At 49.6% G+C, this 16,666-nt stretch overlaps 1 long non-coding RNA gene across 2 annotated transcripts in view; it reads left to right on the top strand.

The window, feature by feature from the left end:
- Positions 1–16,666, top strand: part of LOC149352940 (uncharacterized) — a 118,905-nt gene that overhangs the window by 10,149 nt on the left and 92,090 nt on the right. For both annotated transcript variants that reach the window (XR_016290889.1, XR_016290888.1), the window contains exon 2: positions 7,105–7,201. This is a non-coding gene — a long non-coding RNA (uncharacterized LOC149352940). The remainder of the gene's footprint in view (positions 1–7,104; positions 7,202–16,666) is intronic.

The raw sequence follows: 16,666 nt of genomic DNA, 5'->3' as shown, positions 1-16,666 counted from the left end.
GGCTCCGTACGGAACGGCTGTTTCACGTGCCGCTAGGCTGATGATTCATATCGGCTATTCAGTCGGTCTTGTGGACGAAACTCATGCGCGTAAAGCACAGCTAATCCTGATAACGAATAGTACAGACTGTTTAACGTCGGACATCCAGAGCTGCAGGCTACAGGCTTCCTGTAGCTGCAGGATTCCTGGCTGCAGGCGTAACTGAGGGAGGCAAATGCTCGAGAATACGGCACGCTGGAAGAGCTTCTTTGGGAAGGTGGTTTTCACTTGCTGCTGCAATTATTTGTGTCGCATCGCGGCTTCATAGCGCGGTGAAGTGAAATATGCACGGGTAGGAATATTACTCAAGAAATGAGGATAAATGCAGCAGTTGGGCGGGTTCTACTAGAGCGCGAGCCGTTTTTTTTCACTTTGGGCTAGCCAAGCAGACAAAATGTTGCTGGCTAAGATCCCAAAATGCTTACCCGACATGACGTAAAGAAGGCGTGCAAAAATGCTAGATATTATTTAGCAGCTATTCTATACACATACGGGAGCTAGGAGCTCAGAATCTACATTGAATTCCGCTGATGTAATCTAACCCAGAGGCACGTGCGCTCACGAGCTCCCATGTTCGCCTGGCCAGCTATGTGAGTGCACTGAGCGAGGTAGATATATGAGGCAAGTGCAGGCGGACCCTGGTATACTGTACTGCGTCGCGACGTTCCATCTGTCCTAACTAATTAGGTTAGTCTATAGGATCGCAATATCCATGCCGATGCTTAAAACACTTAGTCCCGGATTTTTTGTTCTGTCCGGTGTTGATATCGTGACTAGATATTCTCGTTCATACTGCGTAAAAGTCATTTGCGATTTCTTGGAACTATGCATTTTTATTTGTCACAAAAGAATTGTTATATGAAACGGTAAATACGATACGCCAAAATAGTTAAGAAAAGCTTCACATGTGTGGTTGGTTATATTGTGCTATCAGCAACAAATGAAACGCGAAAAAAAGAAAACTGAACCCTCAAAAAAAAAAAAAACACTTATTAGCTCCTGGAGAGGAAAAAAATTCAGGGGGCACTTTGACTGTCTAAACTGCGTAGAGCCGAAAGCGTTTTCCGCACCACTTTCAGTGCTTCTGTGGCACTGGTGGCGTCACATGTAATTGAGTACTAATTACTAAGTGATGACAAATCACTAATTAATGGTTCATTACTGATTAATGCCTGAAAAATTAGGAGTCACTTTGGCGACTAAAGTGGTGCAAGGCGAAAGCCTTAGTACAGCATTCTGCCACGAATGTGGTTGTGAATTTTGATTCAAGTGCTGCCAGCGAATGACGCGTCCATTGGCTGTCTGCGTGTGTTCCTGATGTGTGGTTAACATATTAAGCTTCGCCTGTAAGAGTGGAACGCGACAGCGTCTTGCAACGCTGCCAGGGAGTCCGCAGAACGCCATCGCCAATTCGGCTGTACGCCTTGCTGGACGGTAAATTTATTTTTTGAGGAAAGGAAATGTATCTCTCTCGCATATCTGGGTGGACACCTGCACCTCGCCGTAAGGGAAAGGGGGAAGATGGGAGTGAACGAAGACGCCGTATTAGCTAGACGCGCCTTCGTTCATTCCAAACCATTCAGCTGGCATTACGGAGTGGCTAGCGTGCTCGTATCGCACTCCGGAGACCCTGGTTCGATTCCCCAACTCGACCAATTTCGTTCTCGGTTTTATTGATTTATGCGGTCTAACTAGAAAGGTTAATTAGGCCATTTCATATTTATATTATTGCATTTCTATCCATCGTGTTCTGTCATTCACCTGTCAATTGTTGGAACTGTCTAGGATGTTCGACACAACGTATATGAAACGAGCAACGTCGAACTGAGTGGGGAAATGCGTGGTGGTGGAGCGAACGCGGCTTCGTACTTATCTGTTTTTTTCAGCAGCGTCTCCTTCCGCGGACGCTGTTGTCGCTGCGGCGCGCGTCTTTCTTTTCTTTTCCTCTTTCTTCTGACCTCTTCATTCTCCTCTATCTTAATTAGGCTAATTGATTAATTAAGCAATTAACTAAACTCAGTCCAACTTAGTTGGAGCATCACTATACGATCCCTTTGATTGGTTGCATGGTTACTAGCCAAAGTACAATTGGCCCGATTTGAAATTCGCGCCCTGTGACGTCACGAGCATTTCGACCAATTGAAAAGCGTGACATTTTCTGTCGACAACTCCTGCTTACAACGATGAGGCATTAAAGGCTTCCGCCTTAATACCAAGTAACTGCTAATTAAGCTTAAGCTTCGCCTTTAGGAGTGGAACGCGACAGCGTGTTGTAGCGCTGCCAGGGAGTCCACGGAACGCCACCACCCGCTCGGCGCGATGCCTTGCCGTTTCAACGCAACGGTTTTTGAGGAAAGGAAATGGCGCAGTAAATCTCTGTCATCTCGGTGGACACCTGAACCGCACCGTAGAGGAACGGAGGAAGTGGGAGTGAAAGAAGAAAGACGAAGATGGCCCGTAATGAAGAAAATGAAAATTGTATTTGAGGAGAGAAAATTACGCAGTAACTGTCTCACATATCTCGGTGGACACCCGTCAAAATTCAGGGGGGGGGGGGGGGGGGGGGTTGCACTTTTTTGACCAAAAGTGTGGTCACTGATGTGTGGTTAAGATGTTAAGCTTCGCCTCTAAGAGTGGAACGCGAGAGCGTCTTGCAACGCTGCCAGGGAGTCCATAGAACGCCATCGCCCATTCGGTTCTACGCCTCGCTCGTCGGTAAATTGGGTTTTGAGGAAAGGAAATGTATTTCTCTCTCATATCTCGGTGGACACCTAAACCTCGCCGGAAGGGAAGGGAGGAGGATGGCAGTGAGCGAAGACACTGTATTCACTCGACGTGCCTTTGTTCATTCCAAACCATCGAGCTGGCATGGCGGAGTGGATAGCATGCTCGTCTCGCACTCCGAAGACCGGGGTTCGATTCCCGAGCTCGACCAATTTCTTACTAGGTTTTATTTATTTATATGGCCTGACTAGATAAGTTAATTAGGTTAATTGGGTAATTAAGCAATTAACTAAGCTCAGACCCATTTACTTGGAGCATCACTATATGGTCCCTTCAATTGGTTGCATGGTTACTAGCCAAAGTACTATTGGCCCCGTTTGAAATTGGCGCACTGTGACGTTTCGACCAACTGAAAAACGTGACATTCTCTGTCGACAACTGCTGCTTACAACGATGAGACATTAAAGGCTTTCGCCTTAATAAAAGCGAGGTTGATTAACACTTGTAAAGGAGAGTCCTTCCTACCTACGAAGTGAAATGATCCTGCTCTAGCATTCAGCTTTCCTCGGCTACGATCTTTTCATTTTCACTTGTTGCTGATAGTACCTTCTCGTTTCACTGCGTAAACAAGGATCGCTGCAATAAGCCCCTGCAGTGAACAGAGCTCATGGAATGTCCATGTTCTGTGGTAACACGATTTTGCTCATTCTTCTTTCGACGTTTTCTTTTCTTTTTTTCTTTTTTGAAGCCAAGATACCGGATCAGTAAAGTAATGTGGTGTCAAGTGTTTTTGGACCTGGGACCACTTCGAATATCGATTTCCTAGTCCTTCATTCGGTGCAGTGATCGCGGTAGCGACAGAGCGGATTAGAGCTGAAGGCACAGGAACGTATTTCACAAGCAGAAGGCCCCGCTCTTTCTTTCCCCAATAAGCCAACCTAATTGCAAGTCAGTGAGCGGCGTCTAATGATTAGAAGCTCACACCATATCACCTTCTACGAACTATTGGCACAACCGGCGATAATTCGAATTTTTTCGCTTGAAAGCCGGCATCAAGCAAGCTTCGAAATTCGAAGTCAGGTTGAGAGAGCTAGGAAGAAAGCGAAAAGTTTTCCTTATGAACTACAGGCTGCGGTGCTAACGCCTCGATAAGGCTGCAAAACAGGAATTCACGACATGTCAATATAAATTACTCCCCCGACACTCCCTTATCTGCTGCCCTACGCCCCCAAAGTTGAAACCAATCCAACCCGTTCGCGGCTCAAAGTATGAAGACACCAGGGCGCGCTCGCACACACACACACACACGCACGCACGAACACAGGCCCCCAGAGCACGCCCTCTAACTATTGCACCCCGCGGGAGGATAGGAAACCGCGCACGTTGCTTAAATGATTTCGTTATATCTTTTTTTTTTCTCTCTCTCTGCTCGCCTTGGAGAAAAACAGCCCAGGGCATTAATTATCGCTCTCACGTGTGTGTAGAGCGGACAGCCGGAAAGCCCCAGACCATGAGCCAATAGCGGCGAGGAGGTTAGCGGGCCCGGTATATATTATACTATGCGGCCCCGTACGGAGCAGAGCAGCTTGCATCGGCGGCCCACGCGGCATGCTAATTGCGTGGCTGTAACACTTACCTCTGCATTAGACATTCACAGCTAAAGGTGATGCCAGGCCGCCAGTTAATTCACCGCGAGAAGAGCTGCACATTTAGAGTGCATCGGTCGGAGGTGGTTAACCATCAAAGGTTGGTTAGATATTAATTGGTTTTCACGTGTGTCTAAGAAGCCCTGCTGGTTGCGAGGCAAACAGTTGTGGAAGGCGCCGGATTGATTTCAGTGACCCGGGAGTTCTCTGCGGTGCACCTTAATCGAAGCACAGAGGCCCTTTTGCATTTCACCTCCATTGAAATGCGGCCGCCGCGACTGGGTCGAACATGCTAACTATAACTAGCACACACTGGCCGAGCGCCGCAGCCACTGTGCCACCGGTGCGGATTATGATCAAATGCAGATCTGCTCTAAAGCATTCCTGAGTGAGACACGTCATTGGCTACAGAAAGCGTGTAAGATTTACGATGCACACAGAATTATGGTGTGCAGCGCATTCTAATCAGAGTTAAGCGGTCTATGTTCGTTTAGTTATATTCTTTGACTTCCTTTTTTTCCTTATTCATTCTCTCTCAGGATGCGTCTGTAATGAAACAATGGAATTGACGCTTACTTACAAAATGCTGTCGAAAAAAAAAATAATGAAAACGAAACGGACTCAAACGCAGCTGCTGTCAAGCAACTGTAGTTTATAACTGACACAAAAAAAATCAGGTTGTTTTGAAAGGTTGTCACATTTTCTCATGAACTTTATTGACTAATGTGATAGTTGCTTGTAGTATGCGGCTAACATGTTTCCAGAAATCATCCCCTAATAAAAGTCTCAAGGGCAATTTTTATTATTATTTTTTTAGCTGCGGCATGCAAGGCCGTAACGAAGAGGCTGTTTCAATACTCCTCTCATTTTTGGACTGTGAAGCTTAAAATGCGAAGTAACGCAGTCCGTCAAAGTTGTCGGACGGAAATAGGGCGAAGCCTATCCGGAGTCCATTTTGCACCAACTGCTGCGTATAAATCTGAACACTAGGAAAACTGCTGAGGTGAACCGTGTTTAATGACAACAGAACCACCATCGGAAAGAGTTGAGAGAAGAGGAGGCTTTTGAGGACATGACATGACCACAAGAAGTTTCGCAACGATGGCCTTCCCTGACTCAGCCTAACTGTGCTCTATTTCCATTCAAGTACGCGCGATTCTCATGAAGCATACCACAGCGGAGCGCCGCGTGCTGTTTTTTGGTGCGTAACCGCAGGATAGCCGCTGCGGAGCAACGCGTTTTACTTTAGCAGCTCGCATTCTTCAGGCGCGCCGTCGTGTACAAAGAAAGGAAGAAAGGAAACGCATGCGAAACATTCCGTAAAATCAATATCTGCACAGTAACCGCGTAATGTCATCGTTGAGTTTGCATAAATGCGTTGCGGATACGAGCGGAGGGGTCTGTAAGGTACGAAAAGATAAGTGGCCCGCTGTACAGAGAGAGAGAGAGAGAGAGAGAAAAAAGGACGGAAAGGCAGGGAGGTTAACCAGGCGATGCCCAGTTGGCTACCCTACACTTGGGGAGGGGAACAAAGGGGAAAAAAGGAAAAAGAGCGGCAAGGAAATGAGTCTTCTAAGTGACCAGCGACCACTATGTCACAGGGACAGAGGGCGCGCACTGAAAACTTAAAGATTATAGGCGGGAATGCAACTCCGAGTCCCTTAGGAAATTCAGGAGCGCTTTCACCGCTTTCCGTTGTCTGGAAGGTTGTGTCCAATGCCCCAGAACATTAGACTCTGTTAAAGGACGCGAGTCCAAGCGGAGCAGAGAAGCAACTAGGCAACCGCGCTCTCGCTCAAAACGAGGGCAGTCACAGAGGAGGTGGCTGATCGTCTCGTCACAACCACACTGGCCACACGCAGGAGAGTCAGCCATTGAGATGAGATGGGAATAGGCGTTTGTGAACGCCACTCCCAGCCACAGGCGGCACAACAGCGTAGTATCACTGCGGGGGAGGCCGAATGGTATATGATGTTGGAGCAAGAGGTTGAAGTGATGCGAGCGGGGTGTCCAACCTCCAGGGGCAGACAAAGACCATTTGCTGCAGAGACCATTTGCTATGATACGTACCGGGGTAGAATGGAGCAAACTTGTCTTCAGAGTTGAATAAAAGAAGTGGCAAATACTAGGCGGGAATGGCTGCAGGCCTAAAGCGGCCATGTAGTGCATACGCCAGTGTGTCATTCTGAGAACTTCTCGATGCCGTATAATAGCTAGCCAAGTAAAATAAACTTCACAATCTTCGAAACATTAAGGCGCAACTCGCTCATGCGCGGAAAAATTATTTGTGACTCTCAGAGCGGCTTTTCGTGTCGTCTTAACTTAGCACTTGCATTGCTTGATTGACCAGGTGAAAGATAGTTTTAGCGTCTGTGCTCTGAAGCACTGCGATGAAGAAGTGTCGAGTCGTACACTCTCGGGCCGTGCCGCGTCTGCGCAGCTGGTGATCTCACGTTTAGGGGCCCCCGTTTTGACTGCCTCGGTAGAGCTGATGCCTACGACACATAGGCGAAGGCTTGGGAGCTCGGGAAAGAACGAAGCATTCAGGCCACGTCATGGCGCGAAGCAGGCAGCTTGTTAATGAAGAGCCATCATTCACTAGCCCATGAGACGAGACACGGCTTAGGTGGCGTGTTCGTCGATCAACGTGATGTATTCCACACGACTTATTGCTATTCTTCTCCTCTATTTCCAGGCTGGTTTTGGTCAGACGGTCGAGACCCCTTGGACCAGCCACCGGCTTGGCCCGATAGCCTCCGGCGGGGGCTTCTGTCCGACTGTTGGTGACACTGGTGAGAGTTTTCAGCGCTCTGTTGCGTCCCGCCTGCCGCTCCCCGCGATACGCCGAGGCGAGCAGTGTGAACGCGGGGTGTGTGCCACTCCGTCGGCGCGAAACGCTCCTCGGGGAAATGGAAGAGGGGGGGGGGGGGGGGGGGGGCGCTAGGAAAGAAAAGAAGAAGACGCGGGGAGAGGGGCGAGTCTGACCTGTTGCCGCCCGTGTGCTCGCGAGGTCTACAAATTCCGTTCACGGCGCCCATAAACGCCGGGGCAACAGGCGTCCGCGATTCATTACAACCGCCGCGAAAAGATCTCCCATAAATCCAGAGGTGTCCGCTGATGCAGCGATCGCAATCCACCCGAGTAGACCCCCGTACACGGACGCCGGCCCCGAAGAGGAGAGCGCACTGGGGCTCGCGCACTGATATGACCGCGCGTTTCCGCCGCCGCTGACTGATGCTGCCGTTACGTGCAGCAGCAGCAGCCGCGCTTTTCGCAGCCTGCGTCCCCCTCGGCGCTTTCATTTTTGCGTGCACGCGTACGGCCGGCGCAGGCACCGTGGGGCACCGGGGGAGCAGCGCTCACGACGGGGCGGCGCGCCGATCGAGCGCCGGCCATTTTCAGTGGAAATTTATTAATCCAATTAACCTTCACACGCTGGCGGGCGCCGGGGCTTCGGGACGGCCGAGCGCGGTTAATGACGGCGCCATAAAGAGGAAAATGGCCGATCGTCCCCGCTGATCCGGACCCGGCCAAGATTTACGGCGCGCGAGGGGATAGCATTTCTTCGCTCCTCACCGCCCGCCGTGGGTGCCGCAGATGTGGACAACATCGAATGAGGGGATATTCGCCGCCGCCACGCATAACGTATAGCGCAGGCCTCGCCCGGGCAGCGCAAGATCCGTCTGCAACTACACGCAAGCACTGGGCCGCCGCTATTATGCACCTTTCAATGGGGCTCTCCTCGATTATTCATTCCGGACGCCCTTCTCGAGCACTTTCGAGGGGACGGTGCGATTAATGCTACGGCACTACAAACATTACCTACTCCCTGATCTGCTTCCTTGCGGCTTTTTATTCTTATTCCGCCCCCTTAAATTCACGTGCCCAGAGAAATCAGCCGTGATGCATGCCTCTATACGTAAAGCTATTGGCGGCATTTAAATCTATACGCTGTGGTTAGAGCGCGTATATAGAAGACGCGCGATAAATTTCCCGCATAGAAAAGGTGCGCGTGTCCGCGCCATTCATTGGAGGCACGCCTCATTTGGCTATGCATATAGCGGACGCTGATCATTAGCGTTCAGTACATGCACAACAAGAGACTCCTCTCAGCTAGCGCAGCTTGCGAAGTCCCCGTCGGAAACAATGAATGGAGGCCACACATGCCTGCACAGGCCGGTGAACGCGCAAATAGTCCCCGCGCGTGTGCATGCGAACCGGATGTTGCGCAACGTTCTTGAAGACGGTGAGCAGAATTGCCACACTGCTATAAAAAGTAAATGTCCATGTCCTACATCTACTCAGCGCGTATGCGTGCCGCATACGTTAAAACTTTTGGTATGAGATCGATTCTTGCTGTCCGGAGCGCACGCGCGCCATAACTAATGTTTCTGGTTAATAAGGGTATGGCTTATCTAAAATGCGGAACCTCATTAATGCGGACGTGCTATTACATAAAGAGCTTTAAGAAAAGTAGTGTCGGGAAATCATAAGTCCAAATGTTTTTGGCCACACTCACAACCGCACTTTCATGAGAGAGACAGAGTAGAAGAGAAAGGCAGGGGAACTAGCCGAGCATAATGTCTGGTTGGCAACCCTATCCGTGGGGAGGACGATAAAGGGGGCAAAAGGGAACAGAGAGAAGGAAAGGTAAGTCGGCTTTGTTCATGGGACATGACTATGGTCACGCGTCTATCGTGGCCACTGAAGACAAAAACGAAAACCAACAGTTCGTCAAAGAAAAGCACTTCAAGCCTGTGGTTTTTAAATTTCAAGTTTCGCTTGTATGGCTTTCTGTACCAATAAGGTCGAGGCCACGCTCTGAGAAACCTGGCCTCCGAGAAGGAAAAAGAACAGTCCGATTGGCGCGGTGCTGCCGCGGGAGGTGCTCGCTGTATGCTATAGCGGAGACAGCGACAAATTAGGTGTTCGTTCGTTCCTCGCACCTGCAGTAGCAACAAGCTTCAGAGTTGGCCATCCCAATCAGAAGAGAAAGAGAATAAGCGCTCTTTAATGACTGATAAGGGACCCCATTTGGCGATGCTCTTGCTGTGGACACAAGCTGAAGAGTCAGCTGCCCGAATCAGATAACAATATGTGTTTGTAAAACCCACTTCCAAGCACAAGCGACGCGACGGTGTTGGTTCGCAGCAGGAGATGCCGGGCGGCAAGAGAAGTAGCAGACAAGGGTGAAGGCCGCACAGGTGGTGACCCGTGTTTGCCGGAGCGAATCAGGAGATCTGTCGTGTTCCGAGCAAGCGCACGAAGATTCCTTGAGACGTCGGCTCTTGATAGTTGAATACAGACGTGTGCTCACCCTTGTGCCGGCTGAGCAGGCGTGTAATCGAGGTAATTACAGACAATGGGACTCCGTCCTGACAGCCGCTGGAAAGTGACGTCGTGATCTTTTTGAAATGTCATCATAAAGTCCAGCGTAATGTAAGGGTTAGTCAAGGCGCGATACTACAGCTTTACAGATGTATGAACACACTTCATACGCCAAGCGCAGTGTTATCTCATGTCACTCATCCTATCGCTCACTCTTGAGTAACCCACATTTGATGCCATACGCGACGCGGTAGAGTTCTCCGCTAAAGAGGAAACTGCGCACAGGTATGTACACGCGCGCGCAGGTTTTCTCTTCTCTTTAGTATAAACTTCTGCAGAATTTTAGCGTCTTTGGATTGAGTATCTAATTCCTTCTCTCTATAGTATAAAACACAGGTTGCGGTAGGTTTTAAGAAGACGGAGAGACGGCACTGCCTCCAATTACACTGCCGACCTCAACGAGAAAGCAAGAAGGCAGGATTTTACATTGTGAGTAGGTGAATCATTTTTTTTACAACTAGATGCTGTTATACAGATGTTCTGCCGAGCGGATAGTCCGCAGCTCCTCGTAGCGACGCAGAAAAAATCTTCATCCCTGAGCAGGATTCGAACCGCCGCAGGCGCTAACAGACAAAGCAGCTTCGTTTCCTGAAGCCTTACGCAATTCGGCCATCGCCGCAGCCTCGCAGCAGGTGTATGCGCACCTGCTCTCACCGTCCTACATACGAGAAAACTAGCTGTGCGTCGATGGAGGAGAAGAGGGCAGGGAAAGAGTGACAACGCGTGAATTGTAAAGTCTTCAGTTCATTTTGGCAGATTATTGCGTGCGAGTTAAAAGCAAAACACGATTGCTGCACGTGCAGGAATTATTCATTTTTTTTCCTTAAATGGCTTCTTCAGGCACCAGGTGCACTGAAGTACCGTATTTGCTCGCATAATGAAGAGACGATCCTTCCCACAAAATATCTGCGAAACCTTTTGTTTCTTTCTTGGGGGGGGGGGGGGGGGGGGCATTCATTACCCGTGATCAAATATTTAGTACAAAAAAAAAATGAAGCGGTTACAAACGGCACGAGAAGAGGCTGAGCGAACAAATACTTCATCGGGTACGATTAATTCTAAAAATAAAGCAAAACGCGCTCTTTTTTGTGGCTTCCGCGCTAGAGAGCACAGTCAACAAATTTTACCTTAAGCCGTCGTATAAAACTAACGTATAGCGGCCCATAATTCTTTCTGATGGGAGTACAACCAGAGTTCAGTCTAGCGCAGCTCTTGGCAATCAGCGCGAACGCCAACGACAAGTTCTGTCCTTAACATTGTGCAGATCGAACAGAGAAGGCCCTTTGCAACTGCAGGTGCGTTTTTTTTTTTTAGGCCCTCCGATACCTCATGGAACATTTTTATTGGCAGTTCGCCCTGTAGAGTAAGATATAGTATAGGCTTTACGCTGCTCAGATAGCGCTTTATGTTACTGCGTAGTTGTTTCTGTGTTCAAAGAAGCCGCTTGCTAGCTTTCGCTATTATCAGCAGCAGATTGTGCGCCAAAAGGTAAGGTGCTTTCCTTAAGCGAGGTGAAAAAAAAAAAGCCCTATTCACTGACAAAGTAGAGCGTGTGTTCATTATGCGAGTAAATACAGTAATCGAGTCCAAAACTAACTAGAATTTCTTACCTCTAATCGTGAGCGAACGCGTGAGCGTCCACAAGACTCGTGCGTGAAGCCGTGCGGGAACGTTATGGGCTTCGCGCCCAAACCAAGCGCCGGCGTCAGCTTCTCGCTCTGAATTATCCGCCACTTCGGAGGCGTTACAAATATGGCACAGACACACGGAGACAAAGACTGTGTCTTTGTCACCCTTGAGTATTTATTCTTGTCAAGCCACAAGCCTAATCGTCGGAATTTTTTATTTTTACGATGAAATCGCGGTTCCAACTGCAACATAATCGCTCCGTCTTGACTTGCCATGTAATGAAGGACCACCGTGCTAACGTCGGAGGTCAAAGGGGAAAGTCAACCACACAATGTAGGTATCGTGTTTTCTTTTTTTTTTTTTTTTTCCTGCTGGATAAGCTGCCCAAGGTGAAAGAACGCGCAGACATAATGCTTTACAGGCAGCCCTGTAAATGTACCAAGATTCTAATTCCTTGTCTATTGCGTGAACTTCCCCAGACACTAAGCCAGATGAGGAGGCCTTTGGTTTATCTCGTTGTCGTCGTGTATGTGTGCGCACGTACCTGTCTCTATAGTGTGTCCGTCGCGATCGGGGCCATCGGTGTCTCACCTACGAAATCATACAAAAATGACGGCTTCAACTAAGCCCGCGGCTGGTGCCGCTGGTGCATCCAGAAGTATCGCGCAACACCTGAACCTCTCTGCCAGTCTCGAAGGGCCGGCATCCAGCAACGCTGCGCATATACGCTCGCCGGTAGCTGATCTTCGTCATGACCTCTCCCTGCATGCGCAGTGAAGCAGAGCTGCAAAGTAAGCGGTCTTCGGTCCCATACAGCGCCAGCTTGCACCCGGCACTTCTCCGCACCGCAGGATTGCCAGCCCTTGCATGGCCGCGTGACATTTTGCTGCGTTTTCCAAGCTCCGGCATTCGTTTCAAAAAAAAGACAGAAAGGCACCAAAACAGCACTCCGAGCCGAGAGAACAAAATAGTAGGGAGCAAAAAAAAAAAACAAAAAAAAAACGGGGGAGGGGGAATCAAAGAACTAAAGAGAAATCAACGAAGATGAAAGAGCGGTTCTTCGCGTTAAAGAAAGAGAGAGAGAGAGAAGGAAAAAAGCAGCCGGAGGAACAGGCGGAATGAAAATGTTACCACCATTCGGTTCGTGCCCGCCTATACGGCCGACTGTCCGTGCGAGCTGTCACGGCACGTTTAAATTACAAACCTCGGCGAAGACAAACCGCCGTGAAACGCGCACCTCGTTTCTTTCGCCCCCTTCTCTTCTTCCTGCTGCTTCCTTCTTTCTATGTTTTCTTACGCCTCTGCGTCGTTTTCTTGCCCTCTCCTGCTTTCGTGGCCCGGTTATCGACGAGGCTTGCGTGAGTTCGCGGCGATCAATCATACCGGGATTGTTCTTAGCATTTCGCTCACCCTTCCGGACTTCGCAATGGTCAGAGAGGGGCGCCCTTTGAAACGGGAAGTGCCTCTGCGTTAATAATGTATCCTGTTCGGACGAGCCGCAAGCGGTATACACTACACACGAGGCGCGCCAGCTGCCACGGCTTCGGCGGCGCCCGCCGCTGCCGCCTTCGTTCCCGAGGGCCGCGCTTCTTGGCCCCGTGGTGCACTTTTTTTTTTTTTTCATTTCTCTCCACTCGACGCACACGCACGCACCTGTGCGCCCACAACGTGTGTGCGCGTACGCGCCGTGCATACGCATTGGCTTGGGGGCTGCTCTGCGCTGTAGGCGGAAGGGTGAACTGCAAAACTGTAGGTTCGAAGATTATTTCAACAAGTGTTACGCAAACACTTATTAGCTTAAGTACCGGGATGGCCATCCCTGCTGCGGAACAGGGGAGAAAAATAATGAGCAGGCGCTAAAATAACGAGTATATAAGTTGTCCTGCACTGCTTTTAAGAGAGTGAGAATAAATAAAATGAAATTAAAATAGGCAGATATCTTCGCAGAAGAATAATGAACGAGTTAAGAAAGATACAAGCCTCGCCTAAAGCGTGAAAGGAAGCAGGGGAACATTGCACACACGTGGCTTAGACGGTCGGGCAGTGAACTAAGCTCTGCACATAGCTACGGGTTGGATTTCTCAGTTTTTATTTTTCGAAAATTGGGCGGCCTTTTTTCGGTCTTTGTTGCAGAACGCCACTTTCGATTTACATACAAATTTTCGGTTTTTATCGGCGAAATATATGATGTCCATGTGGGGTAAGAAGGGACGTATACAGTTTATATTAACTTAAAAAAAAAAAAAAGAAACAGCTGCTCATGTAGCAGTACGTGCCCCATAAATTGCTGTCTCAAGAACTGTCTTTGCAGAAGACAGTCGTACAGTCGTCACAACAAGTAAAAATGCCGAAGTTAAACGATTGGGCCGCGAGACAAATTGTCACATTTATTTATTTATTTATTTATTGCTCACGGTGCCTTTGTCAAGGCATTAGAGTGATGGGGGAAGAATAACACATTTAACTCTTCACAAATTCGCAGGTACATTGCCCATGAAGCTATGCATAAAAAATAAAAGCATCAACAGGTATAACAGGATCGAAAGAACACGAGCAAAATACATACAAAATATGGCAACATGATATCTAGCAGTGCAAACGCACAAGTCGATAAGGACATGGTGGGCGTAAAATCCACAAGTGACAGCGATCTACACCGAGATTACCACCGAGAGCAGCCGAAAAATAACAGCGTCAAACAAGTTGTAACATTTGTAAAGAAGAATAAAAAGCGTCACTGGAAGAAATGCGTACAGCAGCGGCAGGCAAGCGATTCCATTGCTGAATCGTTTTTCTAAAGAACGCTTCTCTGAATGCTACAGTGTTGCATCTGCATTCCCGAATTTTATGCTCGTGGTCCACAAGGGGCCGACATGGGATTGTGGTTGCATTCTGCGCTAAACGAAAGGACCGCGAACCCTATGCTACGCGGGCTGAGGCGGCGATGGAACTGCTGCTTAACTGTCGCGGCAGCCAGAGCACGACACTTTCGTGCCGTTTATGCGTGGTTTCGCATTGACGGTGGCTTGTTACGGTTCCAAACGTTTTCAACGTTCTTACATGCAGTGGAAGAACCTACTTAACGAAGCGACGGCCCAAATGGGTAATAAGTGTGAGCATACAGCGCTGCGCTAGCCAGTAACGCTTAGCTAAATGGTCGAGCGTTCCTATCTGCAACGGCGTATCTGAGTTCGCGGATCAGCGCCTCATAAGTTCATAACTCACAGTTACTGTACTAAATTCCTAAAATACCTTCGTCTCACTGCATTCCCGATCCCAGCCCTTTCTTAATTTTCTGCTGTGACCTTGTAAGTGGTACTGAACAGCCAGTTAGTTGTGCCATGCATGCCAGACATACTGATCTTTTCCGGTTAAAACCGAGCTGAAAAAAAATGAATTCGGCACGTTTTTATCGATGTTTTCCGGTTTGAAACGAAAAATCCAGCCCCTACACATAGCGTGCCAAATAGGCAATTTTATCTTTACGATTAATTCAAATGACCTAATTGTTTTTCTTGCTTCCTGGAATGAAAGAAGCACAGAGTGTCATGACAGAAAGGTGCTCAATAGCAGTGAGACTTACAGGTATTCCACGCTTGGACGCCATACGGGCAAATGCGTTTTCGGGGTCTTTTGTGCCACGGACATCGAAGTGAGGTCAGAAAATATGCCAGGAAAGTTAATTTATTCGTTGGCGTCCATTAAAGACGCCTGAAAAATACACGCTCTAAGCGACGTTTACACAAATTATGAAACAAAGAAACAAGTTTTGAAGTGACAAATCGCAGTTGCTGTAGGAGACAATCAAAGGTGCCCCTTAGTCATTGTTCCCGTTTGAATTGATGCCTTGGTGAGCAGCCGTCAATATAATTTAGACAGGAGGATGACAGCGCTACACAACCCTCCTTGAAGCCGCGTCCAACGGGCCGCGGAGGCTCATGCGGACGTTTCCTGCTCTCCACACCTTCGTGGGGGCGCGCGCGTGGGCGTTTAGATTGGAGTAAAGCTGGTCGCAGCTCCCGAGGGATTACCCGTAGAAGGGGCGAAAGCACAAAGGAAGCGAACAACTGTTTGCGACGAGGACGCCGCCCGGTCGAGGTGCGGCCGGGATTGGCCAGTGAGCGCGCTCCCTCGGAGAGAAGCGGTTGGCGGGCCGGAGCGAGCAGTGCCAATATTTACAGGCGTTCACCGATCCGGACGCTGACCCGAGGTTATTGGTTGCTGCTGCGGACCTGTGCAGCGTGCGAGTCCCGGGTCCGAGCAATAAGATGCTCTTAGCAGCGGGACAGCGCGCAGCCGCCCAACGCCTTTTCGCTTTTCTCTTCATCAGAGCCCCCAAGCGAGCGGGGTTGGCATCGGGCCGGCCCCGGATTTTCCGGCCGAGCGGCCCGCCCTGACGTGACCGAGTGGACAGGGAGTCCTATTGCGTGCCGACTGAGACTGCGCCGGGAAAACAGGGAGCCGCGTGTTTACAGGCGCTGTGCCAGTCAGTGCGTGTGGGCCGTGCGAGCGCGCGAAGTATATCTTTGTAGGGCGAAAGCTCGGCGGTTACGTGGAGCGGAAAGGCAGCCGGACAGCGCGCTATAAGTGCGGGGCAGAAGGCTCTAGCAGCTGTCGGCAGACTTGACCGGCAAAGAGGGTTCATCCTTCTTGTAAAGCTATAGTACGTATCCGAAGATCATGGAATGCCGGTGGTCCTCAGCTTGTCCTTCGGAACGAGGCTAAGCACTAGCGAAATCCTCAGCAGGAGTCAACCGGGGCTTGCTGCGTGGACTGAAGCCAAAAAGTAGGCTTTCGCTTTCACCAGTTGCTGCTCGTATTACGCCGCTAGCTCTAGGTGCAGCGTGTACATTACGCGCGGATGCAGCGCCGTATCATGGCTTGTTTCAGCGTGGTCTACACATGCGTAGCTCGGCTGAGGTAGTGGGCTTGTTTCGTCGCTCCCTTAGCGCTTGAGGGAAAAGCCAAATAAAGAACATACTGTCTTCTATCGTCGGATACAACTCTAGAACGCAGTGGCAAACACCCTTCAAAGCAGGCCCTCCAACCAATGGCGTCGACCGATTGTCATAACGTCGCGCTTAATCCCACGCACTTCCCAGAGGCACCGCAGTCACCTGCGATGTCATGCTCGGATGTTAACCGCGACCTCATGAGAACTGGTCGACGCCATTGGCTGAAGGGCCGCATTAGAGAGGTATTCGCCGCTGCGTTCCTGAGTTGCATCTGACGATACATCC

This window comes from Amblyomma mixtum, chromosome 3 (assembly GCF_055824585.1).
Source record: "Amblyomma mixtum isolate Tamu chromosome 3, ASM5582458v1, whole genome shotgun sequence".
NCBI lineage: Eukaryota > Metazoa > Arthropoda > Arachnida > Ixodida > Ixodidae > Amblyomma > Amblyomma mixtum.
The sequence above is the reverse complement of the archived record's forward strand: the minus strand, read 5'-3'. Positions and strand labels throughout refer to the sequence as shown.